Source organism: Bidens hawaiensis, unplaced genomic scaffold (genome assembly GCF_021521415.1).
Source record: "Bidens hawaiensis isolate Kalapana, Puna unplaced genomic scaffold, B.hawaiensis_p1.1 tig00000599_1, whole genome shotgun sequence".
Lineage (NCBI taxonomy): Eukaryota > Viridiplantae > Streptophyta > Magnoliopsida > Asterales > Asteraceae > Bidens > Bidens hawaiensis.
The window spans coordinates 3671025-3686744 of record NW_027491036.1 but is presented as its reverse complement, the minus strand read 5'-3'; the positions used below and the strand labels follow the sequence as shown (position 1 = coordinate 3686744).

Below are 15720 nucleotides of genomic sequence, written 5' to 3'. Positions count from 1 at the left end.
AAATAAGTTAGAGTTTGTTAGTAATACATAATTACAATACTTATATACATAAAGATATAGACATACATGTTTATTTGTATATATATATACACACTAATATATACACGAAATTTTAACGAAAGTAATTGATAAACGTAACTTAGTAGCGTTGGTTAACAAAATAATGTTTGTTTTGTATTATAATAATTATACATTTAACAATTAAAAATAAACAATAACTAAATAAATAATAACCAAAAATAAATAAAATAATTGGCCAAATCCGGCCACTGCCGGATTCAAACCCGGGCAGGTGGCAGGCATAGCCCAACAACACACCAGAACCACCAACTGAACTGCGCTTTCAGATGGTAATCATACACAAACGAATATTTAAGTAAAGCAACTGGATTTTCCCCAAAGTTAAATATAAACCCTAGAATCTTAATTGATCAAACCGCGTTATGTTAGTTCAAATTGATTTGGGGTTAATAATCTATGATCAAAAACTACTTGTATGCAAGATTTAATTACCTCATAAGTTTACGAACTGGAGCCAAACGAAAGGATATGGCTAACGGCTCAGATGCGATCAAAATCAAATATCAACAGGCTGTGTTAATGGAGTTTACTAGAGGGATTACGTTGGCGACAGATCAAGGATGGTGTACATAGGTTTAATTGAAATCTTACGAACTTTAGATGGTATCTCGCTATGATAATAAAGACGGGATTGTAAATATGTTAATTCATATATGCTCTGAACGCGTTTTCCTAGTTATTTAAGCCGGTTAGACCGTAAATATATGAAGATCACTAATCCCAACTAATTTCCAAGTTAAACGCGAAGATTTAGCTTCAAGAAATTAAACGGGTCATCGGGTACGGGTCAGGAAACGGGTCACAGGTCACAGGTTTTGGAAATGGGTTTTGAGTTATAATATAATTAAATCTTTATTCACCTTTGCAAATTGGTCCTTGTAGTTTGGGTGTGGATACAAAAGGAAATTAAAGTATTGCTAAGGGTATATATTGTATATATTGCAAAGTTAATTTATATATATTAGATAAATATAATAGCAAATAATAATTTAATAATAATATCTCGAATAACACAATTTTGTTGATAAAAGGTTTTGAAACATAACGAGTCGGGTAACGATCTAAATTATAAGTTTGAAAACCCGAGTTGTTACAGAAGGTATGGTTAGAAAGGGAGCGAACCCTAATAATATCCGCGAATGTAGGGAACGGACCCTAATAATATCCGCGAATGTAGGGAACAGACCCTAATAATATATGTGAAGGTTATAGGAAGAAGTTTATGTATATACGTATGTATAAAAGGAAAGAATGAAAGTATGATTGTATGAATGCATGAAGAAAGGTAAGGAACTATGTACGTATGTGTACCTTCGGGTGCGTATATAAGAAAGTGTATGGATGTATTGCATGTTACTTGATTAACTAGAACTCACTCAGCGTAGCTGACTTTTAGTATTCACGCAGGTGAAGTGAATAGGCTAAGGCAGCTGGCTTGAATGAAGACACATGGCATTAGACTGAAGATACTGGTATCTTGAGAAGAATGTTATGATGTCATGTTTGACTATTTTTATTTACAAAGACCAATTTGAATTATGTTAAGACAAGTTTTAAAAAGTTATGTAATGAATGGTTTTATGTTATCTATTCCACGAAAGTTTTATTTTACTCTGATGTTTAGAACTATGTTTATGAGTAAATCCAACGTCCAAAGTAGGGCACCGGTAACGGGGGCCTTACATTATGATTGATTGCAAATTCAATAATTGTGAGAGAAAAAGTTCATAATTGTATGTTGGAAATGTGTTTTTACATGATGTAATATTAATTTACATCAGGTCAGTAAGTTATAATACTCCTCCCATTACAATTGGTTTTGGCATGGAACCAATAGATCCCATATATAGTTTTTTAAAGTGTGGTATATGTTGCAAATGCTCCACCACAATGCACAGATTTGGACCTCAAATAAGGTTGGGATTATATGTTATATATATATGAATAAATACTTATACGTAATTTCTTATAGCCATTAAAGGCGGGATTCGTTTATGACTCAACTGATTGATGTTTTCTTTCAAGCGAATCAATATTCTCAACATAAGGAGGAGATAAAAGGCAGTTGGAGAATGAAAAAAAAAAAGTTAAATGAATTATCATTATGTTATATTGATCCTCAAACTAAAAAGTGTGAACCTAAATTTCAATGATAATTCATTCACAGGAATATACAAATTACTAGGCGCATTCATTGACCTAAATAAAGTTACTAACCAAGTCACATATACCAACTGCTAGTGATCCAATTAAGATTAGTATCCGGGAAGGACAACTATACATGGGTGATGAGTCTATGGACCGCCTAAAGCGTGGTAGACTATTCGGTCCCAAGAACTAAAAAATCCTCAAAAATGGAGCATGTAATGAAAATGGTCAAGTCGAGGTACAGTAAAAGGGTCTCCTGAAGAGACATTAGATATGATGGTTCTAGAATAGCCTAATGTACCTGAATAAAGAGATCACAACAGATTATATCATGTCTGAAAATATATAAAACTGACACAAAATCAACGTCGTTGATAATTTGTAAATTTTGTAGCTCTTGTAATATTGAAACTGATGAGGATCTAAGAACAGTCATTTTTCCGAAAAATGAAATTATAAAAATGGCCAAAAGAAAATATGCAAGTCGGGCAATATTAAAATCCCCAACGAATCTTAAGTTTTGGGCAATTGGTCCTTACAACTAAAGGTTGTAAAATATGTGATATTAAAATTGCATGATGTTAAAATTACCGATATCCCATCGATATCTCAAAATATCAGTCCTTGATCGATACCCGATATTTTCCCGCATTAACTGCTTAGATTAATTATGAGAAGACTTATTCTTTAATGGTGGATGCAACAATTTTTTATAATCTGGTAATAATTAGGGATTTGATATGGATCTAATATATATCATGATGATGAAATTTATATGAAATCCATGAAGGATTTATATTGCCAAAATCATATAAATTAAGTTCTCAAGAATGATATGATTGCAATATATAAAATCAGGGCTATGTATATATTAGTATTCTTGTATATATAAATGAATGAAATATATATGGAACTCATGGTGAGTTCCCCAAATTGATTTATTGCTTTAAAGTAAACATCTTAAGGATGTAATTGCATCAATAAATAAGCATATGACGATATGTAATAAACTATGCACACGAATTCTGCATTAAGGAATGCAAATGAAATGATTGTTGACAATATATTTGTATATGATATAGAAAACTATTTTCTAAATAGATGAAGTTTGTGTGTTAAACTCTTGAAGAGTAAAATTGTATACATGAAAAGTCAACATGGTAGGAAGTCAATAAAGGATTATAAAAACTCGTGAATAATGCATTGTATAAATGATTCGTTAACATGGAAGGAAGTGCATGAAGGATTGTAATTGCATGAAGCATTGTTATTAAAAGCTCAAAAAATATAATTAATCAACAATATCATGTTTAGAAACATTATAATATATATGTTTATGATAGCATTGTATCTTTTAAATATATGATATGCATGTCGAGCATTTCTATAATGATATTTTTATCAATCAAACTTCATATATAAAATGTTGGAGCATTTTAATATGAATGAAGTTCATCTCATATAAAACAAATTACCCTATTCTAAATCCAAACTCTTGGTCAAGAAGTACTATAGTTAATTGTAATTGGTGCAATATTTCTTGTAAGTTATACAAAACTAGATACATTATTTATTTATATTTATTGATAATTTATAACTTGTTTCAAGTGAAGAGGCTTCGAATGAGCTAAACATAAATATTTTGATACATTCAAGGTATGAAAGATATGAGTTTATATTTTACGAACCCGTAAAAAAAGTTTGGTTAGTTGTGTTGATACAGGGAATGTAATATAGCAAAATCATATATGATGTGGTACTTATTTATAAGATGATGTACTATTAGTCATACAAAAAGATAGTACGCAATTCCTCCAAATAATGAAGGGCAAGCTACAAGATCAAGCGACGGGTTGTTAACTATAACAGTCTCAAACAAACTTTTCAAGAAGATCGAAACCCATAACTTACGGATGTATAAAGAGGGAGAGTATTATATGTTTTGCATTTTTTTCCCTTAGCTATGGTTTTGTCAAAATGGGTTTTCCTAGCAAGGTTTTAAATAAGACAACATCATCAAGCGTATTTCATCATGTGGATAGTCAAGGGGGGAGTGTTATGAATACACTTTAATATGGTGACTCTTCACATACATAACCTTTATCTATTTATTACCTTTGTATTAATACAATGTCCTTATAAATAGATGTATCTTGTATTAAGGACATCAACAAGAAACAATATATTTTCTCGCTATTCTTTCTATTATTATATGTATATGCTCATACTAATAAATCGTTGTTACCTAACAAATCTTTCAATTATCATATACAAATAACCATTTAATAAAATAAACCATGAAAAAACATCATTCTATGGAGAAAAAAACTCTTTTTTTTATTGAAGGTAAAATCATATAAAGTGATTTCACCAAAATATATATTTTTCTATTGAAGGTAAAATCATATAAAGTGATTTCACAAAAATATATATTTTGTTGTACCTTAGACGTTAGTAATTATTAATAATGATGTCCAAAGTGAAATAACATCCGACCTTAGCTCAGTTAGTAGAGCGGAGGACTGTAGCGTGATCATGGCTATCCTTAGGTCGCTGGTTCGAATCCGGCAGGTTGGATATATTTTTTTTTTCTTTAGGCACTTTATTATTTTAATGTACATATTCCATCCGTAATCTAGAAAGTTGTATATACTTTCAGCAAGAAACATGAAGACAATATGGTTTTTATGTTTATTCTGGATTTCATAGATGTTGCAGAAGATGATTCGGAGGGTATTAAAGTCATGAATATATGTTATTCTTCAGTAAGAAACATGAAGAAAACAACATGTTCATGCATGTACTAGTGAGAACAGAATATAATAAACAACTGGTGAAATTGTACACAAGATTCATTTTTACATCTGACGTAACTTTTATCAGTTCAGGTTTTTTTATGTTTAGCTAAACGGGTTTTGTCGGTTGATATATTATTTTTTTATGTGTTTATGTAAAATAACTCAAAAGTTAAAACCATTTGGGTTTCTATGCCAAAGTTTTACCTTTAAAAATACATTGGGATATTCTATTCTAAAAATAATCTTTTAAAAAAGTAAAAATAATATGTGAATTTACAGTTTTAAAGTATTAACATATGTGTTTATGTCAACCCATGAATACACGTATCATGTGCAGGTTCATATATAATTTGCAGTCCTACCCCATGAATACAGCAGGTGTAGACGCGTGACAGATTAACGGACAGTAACCAGAATCTTATATGACTACAGCATGCACTTTACTGGACCCCTTGATTGTCCATCTCTTTATGATTGGCGGTTATAACATGTTAACTCTGTTTAAACAGAATCTGGTTCTCCATTAAGCTAAAAAAGCACGTACGTATGTTGGCGAATCAGGTTCACTTCCTAGCCGCAGCCTGTTACACTTTATATATTATATAAACACACCATACCACAATCAGACAATCAGTCTTTTCTTCATATGTACAATCACTTTCATTAGTTCATCAAACTTAGTATGTGCCATCACCTTAAAAACACTGCCATGTCATCAACCAACGAACTTGTCTGCTGCCCCGAGTGTCAAGAATTTGTTTCAGACGATTTTGATACGCGCATACAATTAACTCCAGATCGTTTTAAGCTCGCGAGTGATGCCAAGAGCCTGAAACATTCACTTAGAAGGATGTTTAAAAGCAGAGAGATGTCAGATTCTAATTCTTTGACTATTTATGAAAAGTCGACTCTTGAGTCGATAAGGAACTGGGAGCCGAAAAAGGGAAACGTGCGCTTCTTTGCGCTGTGACATATAATAAACAGAAGTACAAACTTAAAGGAACTAACTATGATGTGATCAGCATGCGGGATTTATTAGTTAAACGGTTTCAGTTTCCAAGCAACTCGATTCGTATCCTTGCAGGTATTTGTAATTCTTAACTAGAATGGGCGGGTCATGAGGATTGCTTAACGGGCCAAAACGGTATTTGAAGTAATTATTTAGTGTAAACGGTTTTACAGAAGTTGTATTTTCTTGATAGTGTCTACTTTTTAAAAGAGAATGGTTTTTGAGGTGTCATGTTTTGAATACATGACTTTCAGCCCGTTTGACCTGTTTCCTTGTAAGTTTTTTGTTCTTTGTTTTTACCTAGAGGTGGTCAATTGTGCCGGGTTGACGGGTTAAATTGTTCAACACAAATATGACATGTATGCTTATTCGTGGCAAAAACAGCAACCCTAACCCACACACACTTAAATTAGTGCAACATGGACACGACCCGCTTAACCGATTTATCTTAATGTTTTGAAGTGGGTTAACACTTAACAGGTAATAATCAAGTTGTAAATGTGTTATCGGGTTGGTGGATAATAGAAGATGGGTTAAACGGGTTAGTGGATCAACTGGTTTAGCTAAACAGGTTGGTGGGTTTAACTAAATGGGTTAAACATGTCAACCTGAACACGGTCATTTAATTAAACAAGTAAACTCAACACGATGCATTTATCTAAATGTCTCAAATGGGTTGGCGGGTACTCAAGTTGTAAATGTGTTAATTGGGTTCGTGGGTTGTGAAGTAATGAGTTAAATGGGCTAGTGGGTTGACATGTTAACTAAATGAATTAAAAGGTCACCCGAAACATGACCCATTTTAAACAGGTTAGATATACGAACCCAAAACCCGATTATTTTTGTGTCATGTTGAAAATTGTCACCCCTAGTTTTATCCATTTGACCCGTTATAGATAAACAAAGGCGGGGATATTTTTCATTTGAATGCATAAGGGTACTTTATTACCTAGTAGAAAAGATTCCTAGATCATCATATAAAAAAGACGGGGATATTTTGGTAATTTGACCGTTCGATTGAAACCGTGTGATGCAGAAATGGACCCATACCCTCATCCAACAAAAAGAAACATCCAAGAAGCTTTAAAGTGGCTGGTGAAAGACAACCAACCCGGGGACTCACTAGTGTTCTACTTTTCGGGTCACGGGTTAAGACAGCCTGATTTTTTTGACGATGAAATAGACGGGTTTGATGAAACAATATGTCCTCTAGATTTTAGAACGGCGGGTATGATAGTTGATAATAAAATCAATGACACCATTGTTAGACCTCTCAAAGATGGTGTCAAACTTCATGCCATCATTGATGCTTGTCACAGTGGAACTATTCTTGATTTACCACATATTTATAGCACAAAAGAGTATGTCTTGTTGTTGTTAAGGATATTTTATATAATCTAAAATATAATAAGTATGGCATCATTTAGTGCATTTTGGTTGATTGGCAGGAAAGTTTGGTTGGACAATAGTCCTCCATCTGGTGTTTACAAAGGTACAAGTGGCGGACATGCAATTTCTATAAGCGCGTGTGAAGATAATCAACTTGCTGCAGATACATCTGTGAGTAAATATTCTCATCTTTTTGATAGAATATTTTTATTTTTATTTTAATCAGTTGAAGCTGCCTTATGCGATGTGATGGGCATTTTGTACATGCATATTCTGACCTATCAAAGCATGTGCAAAAGTCGTTTACGATACCAAAAATGGGCCAAAACAAGTTTATTTACTTTTTTATTAAGTTATTCTTGCTCAAACTATATTTGAAAGAATAAAACATAACTTTATAAATCATTTTATGAAAACAATTAGATTGTTTTGAAATAATATAAATTTGTAATGACATTTGATGTTAAATTTGTGACATTTTGACCCCAACCGGGCCATTTTGGCACCTCTACTTTACATTGGTATCTTGTATCAGTTTCTGGTTGAATTGCATAAATTTTGATTTTATTTATTTTTTGTTTTGCAGGTTTTTTCAGAGTCAGGAAAACAAATGGAAGGTGCAATGACGTACACTTTTAGGAAAGCACTTTTGGAGAACACAAGAGTGACTTATGCTAGTCTCTTGGCTTCAATGCATAAAGATATTTTGGCAGCCAAGAAAAAATGTTTCAGTCTACGTGGACTGTTTCACCGCGAAAGACTACAGGTTAGAGTTGCTTCTTGACTTTTGACTTTGCGTTCCGAATTTGACAAAAGTTTTTGGATCTTTAATCTCTTTAAAACGTTTATGTTATTATATATATGTTTTACGTGGTTACATTTGTTATCGAGTTTTATCTCGTTCGACAAACTAAATCTGTTAAAGTTTGTTTATTTATATTAATTACAATCTGGTGATGTTTCTGGAACCTTTACTATCATCTTCCAAAGTATTTGATGTAAATGAGCCCTTTGTGCTATAACTCTACCACAAGGAGCCTCTACAGTTGACTTGCAATAAAACATTAGTAACAAAAAAGAAAATGCTACACAAAGAGCATTATGCGCCAAGTGTTACTTAACATTCTACATAGATATAGAAACAGTCTTGTGTGGGTCATGTCAAACGTCGTTGAATGTACCATTTTCCTCCGATTCTTTGTTTCGAAAAGAAAGTTCGTTGTTTATTTTGTGTTGTTTCGAGTGAGTGAGTTTTATATTTATTCAAAAGAGAAGATAGAAATGCAAACAAAGGGCAATTTTATAGGTGTATGTATTAAAAACATACATAATATCATATATACTCGAAATATATGTTTGGTTACGTTATGTATTATAGTTTTAAGTGTTTATATGTTTCTTGAAAATTTCTATTTAAGATGGATTATGGCTATCAAATAGTTTAGAGAATTGGTGATTTAAACTAATTTGGGAAGTTACGCAACAAATTGAAAAACAAATTTTAGTTTCAAATTAAAATATCTTAAGCATGCCTAAGAATTTAATCGAACAAGTTACACCGTGAAAACGAACGATTCTTTTTCTTTTAAGTAGAAACCCACTTGATATGCTTTTATAGGAGTGAGTTATTGTACAATAATGAGTTATCATACATTACGTAGGCGACACTCCTGATCATCGATTTCAATATCACGCGGTGGCAATTTGGTAAATAACCCAAAAAGTAGTTCGCGATCAAGTTCATCGATTTAAATCGATTCCGATCCAAATTCAGAACTCCTTAATCTATCTCATCCAATTTCTAAACTCTAATCAACTTACAGTATGAAATCTCAAAAGTCAAAACCCAAAATTGAAATAGAACGTCACTGAACATTAAAAATTTTCAAATTGATCAAAAATTGATGATATAATCAATCAAATTGATGTGTAAGAGGCTTTAGAATCATCAATCGATTATGAAAATACAGATTAACACACTTAATTGAGCTCTGATTAGGGTTCGTGTTTAAACGTTCTGCTCAAAGTTTAAACGTTCTGACCAAAATAAACACCAAAATGATGATTTAATCAATCAAATTGATGTGTAGAAATATTTAGATTCATCAATCAATTATGGAATTGCATAAATAACGCACTCAATCGAGCTCTGATTAGGGTTCAAAATATTATGTTTAAACGTTCTGAAACAAAACTGAATACCTTTAAACGTTCTGACCAGAAAAGAACATCTTTAAACGTTCTAATACATTCAAAGAAGATCTGGGTGTTAAAAAAAATGAACATATTTAAACATTCTAATACGTTCTAAGAAGTTCAGGGTGTTTAAAAAAGTTTAGAAGTTCTGATAAAATTTAGAAGTTCTAAGAAGTTCTGTGTGTCTAAAAAAGTTTAGAAGTTCTGATAAAAAGTTTAGAAGTTCTGGGTGTTCAGAACTTCTAAAACTAACAAAATAAAAATTAAACATCTGTAAACATGAAATTGAACACTGAAATCACTTCATATAATCTCATAATCATCAAGCAATCGTCAATCGACCGTTAATTTGATTATTGATTCGATCGTATGAACAAAATATGGATCGTCTGCAACTGAGTTTCTGCAAAACTCAAAATTGATTAATTGAAAATTCAAATTGATGATTAATTGGACCAATTTCAAAGTTTAATTGATCAATTAGTTCAACAATTTCAATTTCAATTGGGCAATTTTATCAACTGACATGTGAGCAACGATCGATGGTTGTGTCGGAAGAAGATGGTGGTCGCGAAGGTGGATGGTGGACGGAATCGTTGAACGGCGATGGTGAAGGTGGACGGAATCGACGGGAGAAGACTCGCGTAATTGTGATTTTAGGTTAGGATGGTTATTGAATATGGACGTTTCAGAATGCCGCATACCTATTGTACGATAAAGGATTTTCGTATTCCATGTGAAATGGCACGGCACTTCAAAATATTTACCTTGATCATAACTCAATCCTGCTAATCAGATTGAATGAGACCATCAATGATAATGGTGGATTATTCTTTTCAATTATATAAAATTTGTAGGTACCGATTTGGACTATAACAAAGTAAACTATCTTACAATCTTACAATACTAATAAAAGAAAATGTTGAAGCTTAGGTGTCAAGCCTACATTTCTTCTAATTTCTAATCTCTCATCTCATTCATTCTAGTTATTCATGGGTCATGGGTCAAAACCATTTTGTCAAGTGGGTTATAACATAGTGTGGATTTTATTCATTATTGAATTAAGTTTCATTTTCATACCTGAGGTTTGACCAATTACGCAACTTTAGTATTTTTTTTTAAATTTCTTGCAGATCAGCACCTGAGGTTTCTATTAAAACCATGCTATTTTAGAACTTTTTGTTAACCACCCGTTTGTTTTTTCCATTAAATCTGCATTAAATTAATTATAAGTATTTTGAGAATCAGAACTGAAATAACGGATCTATTTATTTTTATTATTTCAAATCCTGTGTAATACACGGGTTCAAAAGCTAGTATTAATATATATATGCTCGTGGAGGTAGGTGCGTACATAGATCTTACAATACTAATGAAAGAAAATGTTGAAGTTTAGGTGTCAAGCCTACATTTCTTCTAATTTCTAATCTCTCATCTCATTCATTCTAGTTATTCATGGATGGGTCAAAACCATTTTGTCAAGTGGGTTATAACATAGTGTGGATTTTATTCATTATTGAATTAAGTTTCATTTTCATACCTGAGGTTTGACCAATTACGCAACTTTAGTATTTTTTTTTTAAATTTCTTGCAGATCAGCACCTGAGGTTTCTATTAAAACCATGCTATTTTAGAACTTTTTGTTAACCACCCGTTTGTTTTTTCCATTAAATCTGCATTAAATTAATTATAAGTATTTTGAGAATCAGAACTGAAATAACGGATCTATTTATTTTTATTATTTCAAATCCTGTGTAATACACGGGTTCAAAAGCTAGTATTAATATATATATGCTCGTGGAGGTAGGTGCGTACATAGATCTTACAATACTAATAAAAGAAAATGTTGAAGCTTAGGTGTCAAGCCTACATTTCTTCTAATTTCTAATCTCTCATCTCATTCATTCTAGTTATTCATGGGTCATGGGTCAAAACCATTTTGTCAAGTGGGTTATAACATAGTGTGGATTTTATTCATTATTGAATTAAGTTTCATTTTCATACCTGAGGTTTGACCAATTACGCAACTTTAGTATTTTTTTTTTTTAAATTTCTTGCAGATCAGCACCTGAGGTTTCTATTAAAACCATGCTATTTTAGAACTTTTTGTTAACCACCCGTTTGTTTTTTCCATTAAATCTGCATTAAATTAATTATAAGTATTTTGAGAATCAGAACTGAAATAACGGATCTATTTATTTTTATTATTTCAAATCCTGTGTAATACACGGGTTCAAAAGCTAGTATTAATATATATATGCTCGTGGAGGTAGGTGCGTACATAGATCTTACAATACTAATAAAAGAAAATGTTGAAGCTTAGGTGTCAAGCCTACATTTCTTCTAATTTCTAATCTCTCATCTCATTCATTCTAGTTATTCATGGGTCATGGGTCAAAACCATTTTGTCAAGTGGGTTATAACATAGTGTGGATTTTATTCATTATTGAATTAAGTTTCATTTTCATACCTGAGGTTTGACCAATTACGCAACTTTAGTATTTTTTTTTTTTTAAATTTCTTGCAGATCAGCACCTGAGGTTTCTATTAAAACCATGCTATTTTAGAACTTTTTGTTAACCACCCGTTTGTTTTTTCCATTAAATCTGCATTAAATTAATTATAAGTATTTTGAGAATCAGAACTGAAATAACGGATCTATTTATTTTTATTATTTCAAATCCTGTGTAATACACGGGTTCAAAAGCTAGTATTAATATATATATGCTCGTGGAGGTAGGTGCGTACATAGATCTTACAATACTAATAAAAGAAAATGTTGAAGCTTAGGTGTCAAGCCTACATTTCATCTAATTTCTAATCTCTCATCTCATTCATTCTAGCTATTCATGGGTCATGGGTCAAAACCATTTTGTCAAGTGGGTTATAACATAGTGTGGATTTTATTCATTATTGAATTAAGTTTCATTTTCATACCTGAGGTTTGACCAATTACGCAACTTTAGTATTTTTTTAAAAAAATTTCTTGCGGATCAGCACCTGATGTTTCTATTAAAACCATGCTATTTTAGAACTTTTTGTTAACCACCCGTTTGTTTTTTCCATTAAATCTGCATTAAATTAATTATAAGTATTTTAAGAATCGGAACTGAATTAACGGATCTATTTATTTTTATTATTTCAAATCTCGTGTAATGCACGGGTTTAAAAGCTAGTATTAATATATATATATATATATATATATATATATATATATATATATATATATATATATATATATATATATATATGCTCGTGGAGGTAGGACCGTACATAGATGTGTATATTCAAAAAAATTGATCCACACCACTACTTTAAGTCCCTAATTTCCATTTATTCTTCACGGTAATGTCATTTATAACATCAACTATCTTAAAACTTCTTAATTAACGGCGGAGTTTAATTTTCCTTTCCAAAAAAATAATTACAAAGATGACGAATGATTAGGTAGATAAAGATTGAGGGTCAACTTACACATCTTCTCTCATCTTCCTTAAACTATAACTATACCTTAAACTACACTGATACCTTACTCAATTATGATACCCAAGTTACACTCATGCCCGGTTACACTCATGCCCTAACAATAGAAGAAAATTGCAATATTATGCATGTTTGGGTGAAAAAAAAAACATAATGTTGGCGAGAATTGCAACATTATGCATGTTTGGGTGAAAAAAACATAGTGTTGCCAACTCATGTGTAAACAATGATGTTATACTATATGATTATTCGAGCTCTAGACAACAGTAAAAAAAGCTTCCAAAATCGAATTGAAAAAAGCAGTCGTACAAACAAATTATGTTTAGGCTAAGATTACGCTATACTCTCGTCAAATTATGTTTGATTGTTAAAAGATTGTTGAATCCAACATGAGTGAGACGTGAAAAATCTAACTTGTAATTACAAGTTAGATTTTTTTTGTATAGCTAATTTTTTTCTATCATTCACCTCATGTCTTAAGTGATTAGAACCCATAACCAAGATTTTTTTTAAATAGTAGGTTTAATATTAAAAAATGGTTTTTAGGTATCTGATAATGAAGTAAATGGGATTATATAAATTGGATGTGACTCAATGGTAGAGCACTCACTTTACTAGTGACAGGCAGTATTGCAAAAATCCCGACTAGTCACCGATTAATCCCCGATTAATCGCTAGTCCCCACTTCACTGATTAATTTTGGGCTAGTCGGCCAATTAATCGGTTAACGGTCAAATCCGGCCAAAATCGACGATTTTCAGCGAGATTCCGACCCAAATCAACTATTTTCGGCGAGATTGCAGCAAAAACTAGTGGTTTCCAGCGAGATTCCAGCCAATTTCCGGCCAAAATATGTTTGTGTATGTATGAAACTGAAAATTACATATAAAAATGTGTATGTGTAAGTATAAAACTGAAAAATATACGTTAAAGTCAGATCCGATTAATCCCGATTAATCTCGACTAATCCCGATTAATCGCTAGTCCCTACTCCACCGCCCGACCACCGACTAGCGATTTTTGCAACACTGGTGACAGGTAAGGGGTTCAAACCTCACTATCACCAATTTATATGGGAGATGAGGGATGATCCTAGATTGCCAGGGTTCGAGTCCTAATCTCACCCGGTTTTATTGTCTCCTCGCTGTCGTGCCGTTTGGTGGGCGTGAGGGTCGGGTTTTATCCGGGGAATCCCTCAATAGATGGACCGCTAGGGGTTCCGTCCGTCCAGACTCGTGTTCGGCTCTAGCTACCTTTAGCCAGTGGATGCCACGCACGAAGTACCCAGCATTAGTTAGTTGGTCGTTCCATAAAAAAAGTAAATGGGATTTAGGTGTCCAGCCATCTCAGATGGGTGGATTGGCCTCCTCTCTTCTAATGGCAATCCACGTAAGCAAAGACGTGGAAGTGTATGGTGAGTGGATCAGCCATATGAGATGGCTAGATCCAACCTTATTCCAATACTGACACGTGGCATCACCATATGAGACCGACTATTTTTTTAGAACTTTTTTGTATTTAGACTACCGTACTCTCCAAATTTGGAGAGTCATGTTGCCCCACTCTAACCAAACTATGTTGCATTAACCGAGCCTACGCTAGCTTTCAGAGTTTTGCTTAGGTGTCCCCCGGGAACCATACTGTCGGCTACAACTTGACAGTCGGTGTGCCACTACAAGAGCATAACTTTCCAGCGTAACACACAATGGGATGAAAACTCGAGTGGGCTCGGAGTTTATATTAACAAGTTTTGTACAAGGCTTAGCACAAATCTTTCATTGCCTAGATATAAGAAGGTCGACGTTCTAAAATAATAGTTGGTCTTAATATGGTGTTGTCGCGTGTCAATAAGGGAATAAAGTTGGATCTAGCCATCTTAGATAGCTAATCCAGTCACCATACGCTTCCACGTTATTGCTTACGTAGACTGCCACTAGGAGAGATGAATATAATCCAGTCATCTTAGATGACTAGACACCTAAATCTCATTTACTCCTTTGTCAGATAACTAAAAATCATTCTTTTTATATTAAAGCTACTAATTTGAAAAAAAATCCATAGTCATTTGATTGTAAGTTACACATCTTTGACACCAGACCAAATTAGTAAGATGATTCATAAATACCTTTTATTTATTTTTAATTATTTTTTTAATCTATAATATATAAAAACGAAAACATAAAAACCATACGTGTCGCGATGCGGTCGCTCCCCTTTTTTTGGAGTCACCAGATTTGTTTGATTTTTAAATGGAGGCTCTCATGCATTTGACTCGAATTCACGGGTATGTGTCGCATCAAACCCAGATATTTCTTAAACAGGTTATAACATTTCATTAAATTAAAAATTAATCTCACCAAATATTTGATATATAAAAATCCTATAAAGTAGAGTTATACTAAAAATTGATTTTAAATAAAAAGATATATATTATTAATAATTAAAAGAGAAATCTGCTATTTGCCTCCCTGGTTTATATCGTCGCGAGATGGTTAACCACAGAAAAAGATTTTGCAAACTTTGTGCCACTGTGAAATTTGGGCGGGTCAGTCTGTGCCCTTGCCGTCAGTTGACTGACCAAAAAAATGTTGAAATTACCATTTTACCCCTGAGCCT

General features: G+C 32.6%; 1 non-coding gene and 1 pseudogene across 2 annotated transcripts; both read left to right on the top strand.

Moving 5' to 3' along the window:
- Positions 1–4720: 4720 nt before the first annotated feature.
- Positions 4721–4806, top strand: TRNAY-GUA (transfer RNA tyrosine (anticodon GUA)). Its single transcript is given in 2 exon segments — positions 4721–4757; positions 4771–4806. It is a non-coding gene; the product is annotated as a tRNA-Tyr (tRNA).
- Positions 4807–5457: 651 nt separating this feature from the next.
- On the top strand, positions 5458–8656 carry LOC143636914 (metacaspase-1-like; annotated as a pseudogene). Its single transcript, XR_013154337.1, has 5 exons — positions 5458–6111; positions 7073–7397; positions 7485–7596; positions 8012–8192; positions 8392–8656. The product of XR_013154337.1 is annotated as a metacaspase-1-like (transcript).
- Positions 8657–15720: the final 7064 nt, after the last annotated feature.